This window comes from Ursus americanus, chromosome 10 (genome assembly GCF_024610735.1).
Source record: "Ursus americanus isolate L20-20 chromosome 10, mUrsAme1.1.p, whole genome shotgun sequence".
Classification (NCBI taxonomy): Eukaryota; Metazoa; Chordata; class Mammalia; order Carnivora; family Ursidae; genus Ursus; species Ursus americanus.
The window spans coordinates 35,815,030-35,828,763 of record NC_142136.1 but is presented as its reverse complement, the minus strand read 5'-3'; positions in this window follow the sequence as shown (position 1 = coordinate 35,828,763).

Genomic DNA, 13,734 nt, shown 5'->3' with positions numbered 1-13,734 from the left:
ATAAAAAAATAAACCCTTCCTGGAATCATGACCAATCTCTTAAATTTTAGAAGATAATTAGAGGGAGGGACAATTTCATCGTCTACCACTACTTTTAAAGCCATTCTCAGTCTCCAGTCAAGCCTGGAACCCTTGTACCATATCCTTTTAACTTCCTGAATTTCTACCTTTGGCCCTTACTAAACTTATAATTAAAAATATAATTATGTAAATGTGCAGTAACTTCACTATCCCTCCAGAATATAATCTCCCTGAGGTCTGGAGGAGAATTGGTCTGTCCATCACTGTGCCCTTGTACTTAGTGCCAGTCATGGAGAGTTTTAATTGTTGCATACATTTTTTAAAAATTAATAAATGAATTAAATAAAACCTCAGTGGTCAAACTTTAAGCAAATTCCAGATCAGTGGGAGATTATTTCAGGACAGAAATACTTAATTCCCATCTATTTTCTTTGCATTTCAAAAAAAAAAAAAGTTGTTTGACTCATTTACTTGGTGAAATTTTATTGAAAGGGTAGCTTTTCACAGAAACCATGTCTTATGCATAAATGACTAAGGCCAGGAATAACCTGAAAAAAAATTAGTGTCAGCCTCATTTGTATAGCTGTGGAAATAAATGAAGACAATCCAAATGAGAGAAAAACAGAAGCTATTAATCCAGAGTTTGCTGTAAGAAAGGAGTCAGCCACCGTCACTTGGCAATGAGAAAGCTTTATAGTAGAAAAAGAGATGACATCAGGTATGTTCTTATTGGATGTTGTTGGCAAGGGGAAGCTAAAGGCAGGCTAAGGAGAAGTTAAGCATCCTATGTGATTGATTTGACGAGCATATTTGGCTTTCTTTGATGGGTCCCGAATTGGAATCATAGGGCAAAGAAGGGAAGCTGGCAGTCACTGACCAAGTTCCAACTGCTTGGGGCCAATTGCTTGCAGAGGTTGTGATTTGCCTGACTGGTTACTATAGAGGCTGTGGGTCAGAGTTCTGTTTTCATTGTACTGCCTGGCCCTAGTGTATTTGTATATTCAGTCTCTCATAGCCTATATTTTTAAGGCAAGATTAGCTGATAATGGCATTCTAGTCACACTTTGTACTTTTATACTTAGTCATGAACACGTTTCTTTCTTTTTTAAGAATTCGTTGTTTAGAGAGAGAAAGAGAGAGAGCACACAGGCGTGGCATGGGGGAGAGGCAGAGGGCATCTCAAGTAAACTCCCTGCTCAGTGAAGCCCGGTCCCGGGCTCAGTCTCAGGACCCTGAGATAATGACCTGAGCCAAAACCAAGAATCCAACGCTTAACTGACTGAGCCATCCAGGCACCCTGTAGTCATCAGCCCATTTCAGACATATTTATTAAGCACCTATTTACATTCATTGGCAGTGCTACAGAGTGAGGATATGGTGGTGAACAACTCAGGCCTATAATACCATGGCTGCTTTCAGAGTCCTTCCTAATCTGTGACACTGGTTCGGACCAGTTTTGAAAGAGTACTGGGTGTTGTATTTAAAAATGTAGGTTTTGTGCAAAACTGTTATATCAATCAAGTTGCTTTCCATCACAAGTAATTGAAAAACTCTTGTCAGTAATGAAGATAATTTATAAGCTTATGCAACTGTAACAGTCCTGAATCATTGCAGGTTTCAAGCATGTTTTGACCAGGGCTATGCTCCTGGTTTTCTGTACTTTTTTCTTTTTCTTTTTTTTTTTTTTTTTTCAATTTTACTCTCCTACATTTGTCATTTTCACATTCAAGCTGTCCTCAATCATCTGGGTTAATGGCTAATAGTTTCAGACCTCACATCTGTTCTATATACTGTACAGAAAAAAATGAAATTTCTTTTGTAACAACTACACAAGAAAAGCCCATTGATTGGGTCCTAATCCTATATTAGTTTTCTATTGCTCCTGCAACCAAATACCACATATGTGTGGCATAAAATAACACAAATTTAGTCTCTTACAGTTCCAGAAGTCTGAAATCAGTTTCTTGGGGCTAAAGTCAAGGTGTCTGCTAGACTGGTTCCTTCTGGAAGTTCTGAGGATACAATCTATCTCTTTGCCTTATTCAGTGTTCAGTGGCTTCTTCCAGTGTTCATTGTTCATATTCCATGACTTGTGGTCCCTTTCTCTGTCTCCAACATGTACCACTCCAAATCTCTGCTTCCATCATCACATAATCTTCTCCTTGCTTTCTGACTCCTCCTGAGTCCTTCTAATAAAAACCCATGTGATTACACTTTGGACCCAAGGGAATAATTCAGGATCATCTTTATACTTCAAATCCTTAATTTAATCACAAATACCAAATCCCTTTTGCTCTATGGGGTAATATTCACAGATTTGGGAGAGTAGGCCGTGGACATCTTTGGGGAGCCATTATTCAGCCTACCACAGATCTCCAACCTTGCTTTGTGCTAATTGAGATAGGCATGGTTTAAATCAATCACTGAGGCAAGGGGGCTGAGATGGTAGAACGAACTGGAAACCTGGGAGCATAGTCAAACTCATCTCAGTTGTAAGGCTGCTCACAGTGCACAGGGTAGATACATGCTGGGAAGGCAACAAACACTTGTCCATTTCTGCTGTTATCTGTAAAAATAATAATTTTATTATTATTATTATCCCTGAGTATGCATGGATACCTAGGGTAAACCTCCAATGTAGGAAATTAAGGGGGAAACTGGGCACTGAACACAATAAGAACAGAATGACCTCTAGGAAATATTGTTTTATTATTTTCAAGGAAGACACATCTGGCTTAAGCCTGAATAAAAGAACCAAGGAATTAAAAGTAGTAATGAAGTAAAAACAACAAAGCAACTGGAGGAGGTAACAGGATCTAAGTAGTATAGAAGTATTTTCCTGAATAGGTATGTGGTTAGGGGGATAATGTAAATGTTGGAAGATGAGAGAAAACTTAATTAGCTATCTGGTTTTGATATGTCAGTATTTACTGCTTAGAGTAACTTCAGCCAATCAATGTCCTGAACTAGAAGACCAAGATAAAGTACTTCATAAAAGAGATGGATTTTTAACATTTTTACCACATTTAACTCTGGCAGTCAGTGCTTCTTAGTAACAGCTGCGATACTTGATTTTTCAAAGATAAACCATGTTTTAAAAGTCTAAAATCTTCAAAGATATTATGAGAATTTCACTTTGATGTAAATTACAGTTTTGCCTCTCCCCGCCTCTTACAAAATGTAAGAAGCATGAAGGAAGAATTTTGAAAGGCAAAGAGAAATCAGTAAAACTGTGTAAATAGGAATAACACATTTTTAACTGCTATGAAAACATCTATGGAGAGATTTACTTAAAAGAATTCTATAAATTCTTAATTCAAAGTAATTATTTCAAACTAATTCAAAATAAGCTTTTTTATTTATAGGGAAAAACAAATGATATATTTTCAGATAATTTAACATCGAAATAAAGTTGCTTCAATTTTTGTGTAGACTCCATAAGAAGTGTTATCCTATAAGCTAATGTATCCAAATTCTCAAATATAATTTTCAAAGTCATAAAATAGTAGTTTCTTCCTAAAAGTCCTGCATTGGTAGAAGGTTTTATCTTTTTAATATTTAATATTTATTTTATCAAATTATAGTAAATTCTGGAGACATCTCCTATGGAATTTTTTTTTTTTTTTTGGCATTTTTAAACGTCACTGTCATGTCAAAAACCAAACTCTGTACATCAGGAAGATGAGTTCATTACAAGAGTTCCCACCTGCAAACCAGGAAACTCAAGATTAATGGAGCATTGAGTTCCAAGTTGCTCACAGACTAAAGCTTTTTCTCTTTCATTCTTTTTTTTTTTTTTTTCCCCAGCATTGGTTGCCTAGTGGTGTTCTTCCTTAATTTGGATCAGGGTAGCTGAGTCAGGGGAACAAGGGAGCCCAAAGACGATGTAAACAAACTTGGCATTTGGGGACTGGTTGACATCCTCTGCTGATTTCTGAGAAGAGCTATAAATTCCTGCAACTTAGGTAAGGTTGAGTTTCATTTTTCTTTAATGTGCCTGCTTTGGCCAACTCCATTGTGTCCTGACATAAGTGACTCCATTTTCATTCTGGTTCTACAGTCAAAAAGAATGAAAAGCATTTGTACAGGTCATTGTTTCTTAAAAAAGGAAGTCTTTGGAAGTTAAGTCCCACGATGTAGTCCAATAAAATAGATTTCTATGAACTTTCAAAGGTACCATAATATTAGGATGTATAATAAGAAATAAATATTTGGTCTCTGGTACAGAAATCCTAAAACTCTTGAAATTTTTTGTGATGAGAGCAATAAAGGTATCTTTTGCTGTGTTAATGAGATGACTTTTGGAAAGCCTTCAAAGGTGGGGGCCCTGTTGCTAGTGGAGCCAAGGTTTCCTCTGGATCTCTGGGGAGGGAAAAGGGGCTGGAGATGGAGTTCAACCACCAATGGCCAAAGATTTCATCCATCATACCTATATAATGGAACATCCATAGAAACCCGAAATGGTGGGGTTTGGAAAACCTCCTGGTTGATGAACAGGTGGATATTTGGGGAGAGTGGTACATTCCGAGGGGGCATGGAAGCACCACACCCTCTCCTCATACCTTTCCCTATGCATCTATTCCGTCTGGCTGGCCCTGAATTATATCCTTTTATAATTAACTGGTCACCAATAAGGTAGGCAACATGGGGAACGGGAAAACCGGGAAGCTATTGAGGATAGTATGCAAGAACTGTTTCATTTTGTGAATTGATATCAAGTTCTTGAGGAACCTTTACTGAAACAGGTTTGAGTATAACTAACTCAGGAGCTGTATCCTTGGTTTTGAATGCTGTAGAATGAAAGAGCATGTTTGGGTTGACACAGGACTGACAGCTCACTATGGAACAATCACAGATGGTTATATGTCAGCCTAGCGAACAGGATAAGAGCCACTGTATGGTCTGTTTACCTTGAGAAGGGAGGCTGTCCATCTCACCCTATAAATGCCATGTGCAATTCCCCAGATGTAGCAGCTGATATGCTTCATATGCAAGCCACATGGGACTGGCTTTATGACAACAGGGATATTTACCCAGTGAATATGCCAGTTAACTAGTTATAGTAAATGCTGTGGTTAAAGGGGCCTTTTTCACATGGGCACCCCATATAACCAAGAGACAGACAGAATTTGCTGTCTCAGCTTCCCCTCCTGTATCTTACAGATACAAATAAATAAATTAGGTTAATTAACAAGAGAATGGGAAGAGGCCTAGATAAGAGTCAAGGGGCTCTTCCCAATTAGGTAGGAATCTGTAAAAGGTTATTTTAAGAAATAAAGTGAATAAAGCAAATGTTGACAGGAATGAAACAAAGAGGAAGCAAGAGGTGAGGAGTTACAGAACTCATCCCAGCAGGGTGGAAGTCTGTAGATGGTTCTTAAGAAATGGGATGAGTAAAATGGACATTGTTGGAGTAAAACAAAGGTTATAATACAACACTATGAAAACTTTGGGGTGCCAAAGGGATCCCCTGTTGGTCCTCCAACATTAAGCAGCCCTAACCACATCTATTCTCTTTACCCCAACTTGGAAAATTTTAAAAAGTTGTAAGGTAGCGATTACTATAAAAAACTTGACCAAGGGTACCTGGTTGGCTCAGTCAGTTAAGCGTCTGCCTTCGGCTCAGGTCATGATCCCAGGATTCTGGGAAGGAGCTCTGTGTTGTTGGGCTCCCTGCTCAACAGGGAGCCTTCTTCTCCCTCTTCCTCTGCTGTTCCCCTCCACCTTCTTATGCTCTCTCACTCTCACTCTGAAATGAATAAATAAATAAAATCTTAAAAAAAAAAAGAAAAGAAAAAGAAAAACTAGACTAGCAATCACTTAGGACAGTGATTAGGCTAATAAAGATAAAAAAATTGATAGAAGGACCAGGGACTCTCTGCTTTACTCTTTGCTGGGGACCTAAAGCCTATTGCACAGGAGTAGGTAAATTGGCCAGGGGTAGAGAAGAGAAGTTGCCAGGATTCCTTAAAGCAGGCATTGTTCCATGAACTGTGGTACCAAACCCACTGGCAAAGCCTTGATTTGGGCTACAACTGGATTGAGAGAATATAAAAATGTAATGGTTGATGGGATTATGAAAGGTGGAATGTTTAAACAAGCTTTATATAAATAAGTTGTGTCTTTTTTAAAAACCTAAATGTTTTTTGAGAATGAATAATATGTGTGGCTGGGGAATCCTTCCCCTGTCTAGTATTGTAAAGCAAAAAACCTGTGGGTCAAGTCTTAGTAGAGGCTACAGTTACGAAGCAGAAGAGTTGATGTAGAGTAAGAGTTGGTGGGATTAAGGTAAAAATGTGTAGGAGACTTGGTATGTTTGAACAGGTTTTATGTGACAGAGTTCATGTGAAGTCTCTTTTGCCTGTTGGTGTTGTAGAAATAGACATTGTATCTCACTGGGGAATGCTTCCCCTACCTAGTACTGTAAAATAGAAGGCATGTGAATCTTCCCTTCAGGCAATGTTAATTGGACATACTACATGGAAACCAGTAAGACTGCTTGAGCCCACAGAGTGTGGAATACAAGCTGGAGTGCTGCTAGGGACAAATGCTCTGTGTAGTAGCCCTAAGTGGAGCATAGATTGGGGCTTATGAGCATCTCCCGGCAACACTATTGGGGTTTTGGACTAGAAGAATTTCCATTTGAGGGGCATTTACTACCTTGTTATTGGACATTAGTAACTGAAGCTACCTCAGGAAGCAGACATAAAGTGATCTTAAAATCTGAAGTAGCTATAATGTCTAGGATGACGTCCTAGAGAAACACTTTAATGCGGTTGTCAGTGCCCCAAAAATTCCACAATAAAATTTAAATGATTTGTATAGGATCATGCTGCCTGAGCAATGCAAGGAAGAAATACAAGCAGGGGGCCTCTTTTCCCTAAGACTGACTCTGAAAGTGCATGAGAGGCTGTTGGATTCTATTAACATAGTGCCCTATAAACAGCTTTCAACTGACTGACGAAGAAGCAGCAGTTCCCAGGTGAATGGACAACATCCTCTATAGAATGCTACCACTCTGAGGGAAGAAGGTAAAAACAAATCAGCTTAGTGGGCTGAATTTCATGCTGCTTTCCTAGCAGTGATGGAAGAATTGAATAGTTGTAAAATCTCCTAGGTAGGAGTTTTACTGACTCCCAGGCAGTGCTCAATGGCCTGGTCGTATGGTTAGGCAGAAGGGCAATGGAAACTTGGCCTATTAAAAGATACCCTTATGGGGCACATACAGCCCTATGAAAATCACTGGAAATTTGAGGAGTGCATTAAAGTGGACGTGGTGATGCCCTTAGAAAAATCTTCTTTCCGGTTCAGAAGGTGATTGGAATTAACAAGCAGATATCCCTGTGTGCTCACTTAAGGTGGTCACCCAGGTCCATGAAATGAGTGAACCTGGTGGTACGGCAGCAATGCAGAGATGGGGTGAATCTAAACATAGCCCTCTTGCACCCTCTGAGACAAAAAATGCCAATAAAAACTGTTCTGTCTGCCAAGAGAGAGAGACTGCAGATGGCTATGTGGTAGATCCCCTGGTGGAAAAAGGCCTTGATCATAGCTGGCAAGTGAGACTGATGCTGGTAGCACTGTGAGCTACAGATGGGTCCTGATAGGAATAGACACTGCCTGTGCATTGGGCTACACCTACTCAGTGTAGCTGCAAATGCTGAGGAGTATGAAAGAACCAGAACGGAAGATATTGCACCAGTTTGGACAGCGGACCATCATTTTTGCAGACCAGGGAACACATTTTATAACCCATAATGGCCAACAATGGACAGAGATAGCCTCTTCACAGTAAGAGTTTTAACAGAATTGGAATAGGCAATTAAAAGATGGTTGGCTAGAACAGGGAGATAGAAGCATGAAGGGCTGTCTTGCATGCCATCATGAGTGTGTGCTCACACTCAGCGTGAACGTGAGTGGAGCCAAAGGAATGTCCCCACTGGATAGATTTCTGTTTTTCTGGTGGGGCTGAGGAAGAGAGGGTAAGCAAGGAAGCTGGTGTTCTTTCTTTCTCGTATCACTGCAGCTTTTTTCCCCCCTCCCTACTTGATGCAGTGGAAAAGAGCTGGATGACTCCGCTTTTCACCCTTCTTTTCAGTGTTTCACTATGTGTGCTCTGTGACTGCTTTCCTCTTCATTAGCTTGTGGGGCAATAAACCTAGTTCAGTAGATTAGGGGAAGAATATGGATCACAGAGGTAATATTCTTTTCTCCAAATTTAGTATAACATTTAGGTAACTACTTTCCGAGCTGGAAGGGGAGAATAAAAATTAATAATTGTTGTCTACCACTATACTTCCTCTAAAATCTGTGTCACATAAAAGCCAGAGCCAGCACATTTTAATATAAGAGAGGCAGATACTATGGGTATTTTTGCTACTCTAATTTCGTTTCTAAACCAAAAGCAAATAACACTTTTTTAGGACATCTACGCATTAGTGTACTGTGAGAGTATCATTACTGGAAAAAAACAGACAGACAAAAAAAAAAAAAAAAACTATAAAAAGAAAATAAAATAAGCCAACTCAATTAGGTTTCAGAACGGCTTTTAAACTCAACAGCAAGCATAGATCAGACCCATAAAAAGTGGAGAACACATAAATAAAAATGCGTACACAAAATAAGAAGACTTGAGTTCTAAGCAGCTTAACCAATATATTTTACTCCAAATGGACTGCTGCTTTGTGCATAGTAGGCAAAGGATCTCTTTAAAATATTATGAAAGTGTTTCACCTTTTTAAAAAATTAAATGAATGTTGACCTAAGGATTTTTATTCTGGTTTTCCAGATCTGTAGCTTCTTAACTCTTGTGCCATATAACTATAAAATCATGGTCTTCAGTGTTCTATAAAGCTGCTTTCAGATTTATATTGTATACCTATATATTAATTGAAACCTAATTACTAGGTATAATTTTAGCTATTTAAAGAAATATTTACCAAAAAAAATCTAAATACTAGAAAATTAGAATATGGGACCAAGGGTATGATGACTATTCGTGATAAAAATTCCCAAAGAAAGTATGATCAATTCCTACTTGTATGAAAAAAGTTAATAAATTTATACATCCAAAACCAGGATTTTTTTAAATTAAAAGATTGGAGAATTCTGAGAAACTTCTCAGAGAATAAAATTTACAAGTCCCAAAGGCAAAGACCAGAAAGACTTCTTGAAGATAAATCTCCAGCTAAGAAATCTTAACATTGGTAAATTATTTGTAGACAGAGCAGAGGAAGGGAATGCATACCTGATCATTGAAAAAGTCTATTCAGATTCCTAACTTTCCACAGCTTCATATCCATATCAAAAAGAATTAGTCCAAAAGCAATGTATTAATTGTGACATCACACATAAATTTGAAGACATTAGCACATGTACAAACACACACATACATACACACATAGATATAACCACATTCAGCTCTTTCAGGCTTTACATTTTCTGCTTGATTGTTTCTTAACTGGTCTCTGCTGCATGATTTCTACATCCTATGGTTTGAATTGTGTCTCCCCAAAAGATAGGTGGAAGTCCTCATCCCTGATACCTGTGCATTGTGACTTTATTTGGAGATATGATCTTTGCAGATGTAATTAAGATGCAAATTAAGATGAGGTCATATTGAAGTAGGGTGAGCCTTTAATCCAATATGACCAAGTATCCTCATTAGACAGGAGAAGAGACACCCAGGGAAAGTGCCATGTTGAGATCGAAGCAGGTATTACAGGGATGTATATATAAGCCAAAGAGTGACAAGGGTTTCCAACTGTCACCAGAAGGTAGAAAAAAGTCAGGGAACAGATTCTCCATCAGAGCCCTCAGAAAGAACCAACCCTGCTGATCTCTTGATTTCTTCCAGAACTGCAAGACAATAAATTTCTGTTGTTGTAAACCACCCATTTTGTGGTACTTATTACAGCAGCCCTAGAAACAGTATGTGGCCCGGGACATATGAAAATTCCAGAAAACTCCATGGCTATTGCTGTTAATTCTAATACAATTTAAAGAATGAGGTTTATATATTTTTTGATTCAAAATTTAGGCATTACATTTTAACATAATATCAAAATGATTAAGGATTTTTCCTTTTTACCTAATGGGAGGGATGTATTTTAAAACTTTTTTCCTCATGGGGAGAACATAAAGTAAATGATCCTAATAACTTTTAGAGCCAGTAGGAGCTGTAACACATGACCAGAGATATTGAGGTAAGTGAAGTATGAATCTGAGTCCCATGCTTGGCTTTTCCTTAGCTCTGCTCATTTAGGCAAATTCTTATGAGTTTCCAGTCCCTCATCTGACTCCTTACATTGTTGACAAGATAAGTTATATCAGGTTAGTAACATTCCTCTGAAAGTACCACAGTGTTAGAATTTTTCTCCCCGTTTTTTTCAGTAAAGAAAGTTACGAAAGTAAACACCTTTATTCTTAAGGTGGAGGGGAAAAAATGCTGCTTTAACATTTTGACTCATCACAATTTATGTTAATTGGTATAATTCACTCAGGGAAGAAATGATTCTTCATGCTTAGCAAGATATCATCCAATAGCAAAGATTCCTGCCCACACAGGAGATAGCATTTAAATATTAGTGACCTCCCTGGTTCTTATCGCCAATGTTTCATAAATCTGTGCCTTTCTAAAGGAATGCCAGTATACTACAAATCACATTTTGTGGCCTTAATGCTTTACCTCACCTCATAGCTTTTACAGGGACACTAAGGTGGAAAGAGATCACTACAACTCAATTCCCCCATCTTTGTAACAATATTTCTAACCTTTGTCACAGAAATGGTTCGATTTTTTAATGCTTGTGTCCACAATGTTAAAAGAGTTGAAAGTTTCCAAAACCATAAGTCTAACCAACCCTTCTTCACATCTTCCATAGCAAATCATATTACTTTAAGGTATCAAGGAACCACAATGGGGAAAAAAAAGAACAAAGATTGTTTTTGCTTTTATAGCCTTTGCTTTCACAATTCAATGGTAAATCAACAGTGAACATTTGGTTTGCCTGAGGCAAACATGAAATCAGCTTGCCTGTTTGGAGCTTATATTGTCTTTTGTTCTTATCTGATAACTCTTCAAAATAAGCACAAACTCTCCGTCTTGAAGACCCTCAGCACCAGTGGTAGTCCCCACTGAATTTATTCATTTCATCAAAATGATATGAAATTCGGCTGTCCAATTTTGTATCCATGAGGAATATTGGTAATATAGTTCAAAATAAAGCCACAAAGAAGAATTCATTTCAGCACAGAAATCATTTCCCGTATAGTTAATTCTGTTTTTATGCAGACACAGAGACTTCCCTCCACAAGGCCATTTCTCTCCCTAGGAAGAGGAAATGTTTGGGAAAAAAAAACATCTGACTCAACAGATATATTTAAGCACACAAGCAAGAAAACTCTTTTTCAGGGTAATTTTCTTGCCAACAAACTCTGAGTGTCCTCCCGGTCATACCTATGTTCAATGCCAGATTCCAGCCTTACCAGTGACAAAGGAAACTGTCAAGAAGGTGGAAGGCATCAGTAGTGATTTAAAAACATGGTAAGGCAAGAGAACCAAGGGAAAAAGAATAGGGCATGGAGAAATTCAGACTAATAGGCCCAATTTAGCTGATAGCTGCATCATGAAGCACTACTTTGATTTGTTAAAGAGATGTGTAAGACTTAGCTTAAAGCTATTTCCTTTTCTACTTCTTTCATTTTTCCTATACATAAGAGGTTTCTGAAGATTATTCATTTCTTAAGACAATGAATCTAATGTGGGCAAAAAAGGATTTGTAAGGGATAAAAACATACAATTGAAATTCAAAGTATTCTCAAAACAGCTAATGAAATGGCTTTGTCACCTTTAAATTAGGGCAAACAAATTTAAATGGTTGAAAAACAAAATATTGGTTAGGGTTTCTGATACGTCCCACTCCTGAGGACTAAGGGGAATTGCACTCCTTCCATAAAAAGGCGATTGTACGCCCCTTCTTCCTGAATATCTCAGAGCCATGTCACCGTTTTGACCAACAGAATATGAATCATGTTGTGAGGAGCCCAGGCAGCCCCATGGAGAGGCTCATGTGCCACAAAACTGTCATTAGGGCTCTAGTTGAGTGTCCAGCTAGTCACCAGCACCAACCTTTTAACCACGTTCATTGAGCCATCTTTGGAAGTAGATCTTCCAGCCCCAGTCCAGACATTCTAGCTGGTGCCACATAGAACAGAGGCAAAATTCCCAATAAAGCTCTGATCAAATTGCAGATATGTGAGCAAAAGGAATGGTTTTCTCATGACAAACCAGTAATCTGGGGGAATGGGTCATTACACAACAATAAAAAATGAGACAGCTTGTTAGGAGGTAGCCTAGCTGGCTGTACTACTCCTATTGTAACTCCAGCACCTCTCTTACCTGTATAAGAAGAAAAAAACTGGGGAAAACATAAAATAGAGCTCTCAGAGTTGTAAATAACTGGCCCTAGTTCTCCGGATGTCAAGTAAAGGTGGGAGAAAAGGTAGGAGAATAGACTTCCTTCCCTTTTCTGTTTCACTTCTCAACTCCTCTCTAGGTATTCACTCAGATTACCTCTTAAATAAATTACCTGCATGTAAATTAATTGTCTTGAGAGAACCCTAACAAAGACAGCTTCAGCTAGTGATGCAGGTCACACCAGTTGCATAGATAATGTCTTAGTTATCAGTCCTTTTGCTTGTAAAATAATGGATGTAGTGTCTTCTGTGATCTGATGTCCCACTCTTTGGTGTCATCATATGTAACTAGTTTATTAAACAATGCAGATTCACTGGATGAGTATGTTTGGACTTGTTTCCTTTTTTATTTCTTCATTTAAAAATATATATATATATATATATATCCCCAGCTGAATAATACAGAATCTCCAGTCTTTAATGATTGGTAAATTCCTTAGTGTTAAGATTATATGACTCCTTCTATACACTTTCCATTATTGATTTCCTTATAGTCTTGTATTTAAACTTCCAATTAAAATTCAATTCAAGTCTTATATCTTTCTTAAATGGTTGTTTCAATCCCAGGAATTTGGAGTGGGGAGGAGGCAGGGCTTATTCTTTCATTCTGTCTTTTCTCAACAATGGAGATGAAGTATGTTTGAGTTGTTATCTTTTCTGGTATTCTGTTCTCTCTCCTTCTTCTGGGTTTGCCTCCTCTGATGTTGTGGGCTAGGAAGGAAAAAAGGCCATGACAGGAATCTTCTTAAAAACTAAGCACATATCAGTTGTAGAACAGCCCAGGTAGAGGTCTTATTTGGTCTGGCCCTCTTAGTCGCTCATGACTGCCTCTGAAATGGTATTTTGAAGAGATAGGGATCAATGGAAGGAAGCCTCCTTTTCCACTTATATTCTTAGAAAACTTCTTTTTTTTTTTTTTTTCCTCTGAAGACTCTGAAAGCTGTGGGAACTTGGGAGAGCATTTTTCTCATTCTTCTTTTCCTGGAAACACCATTCTACAAGTCCCTATTCATTGTGTGTTTGCAAACTTCTCTAGTAAGCCTTCTGCTTTCAGAAATATTCAAAGACGTGGGCACAAATTTCTATATCTACATATGCTGCCTAACTCTAGTAAATAATGGCAAAATTATAGTGAGTTTTTCCCCTCACATACTATTTACAATATTATAAGACTATAATTTTGTATCTTAGAAAATGCACAAATAAAAAATGAGAAATAAAAAAATGAGAAATGTA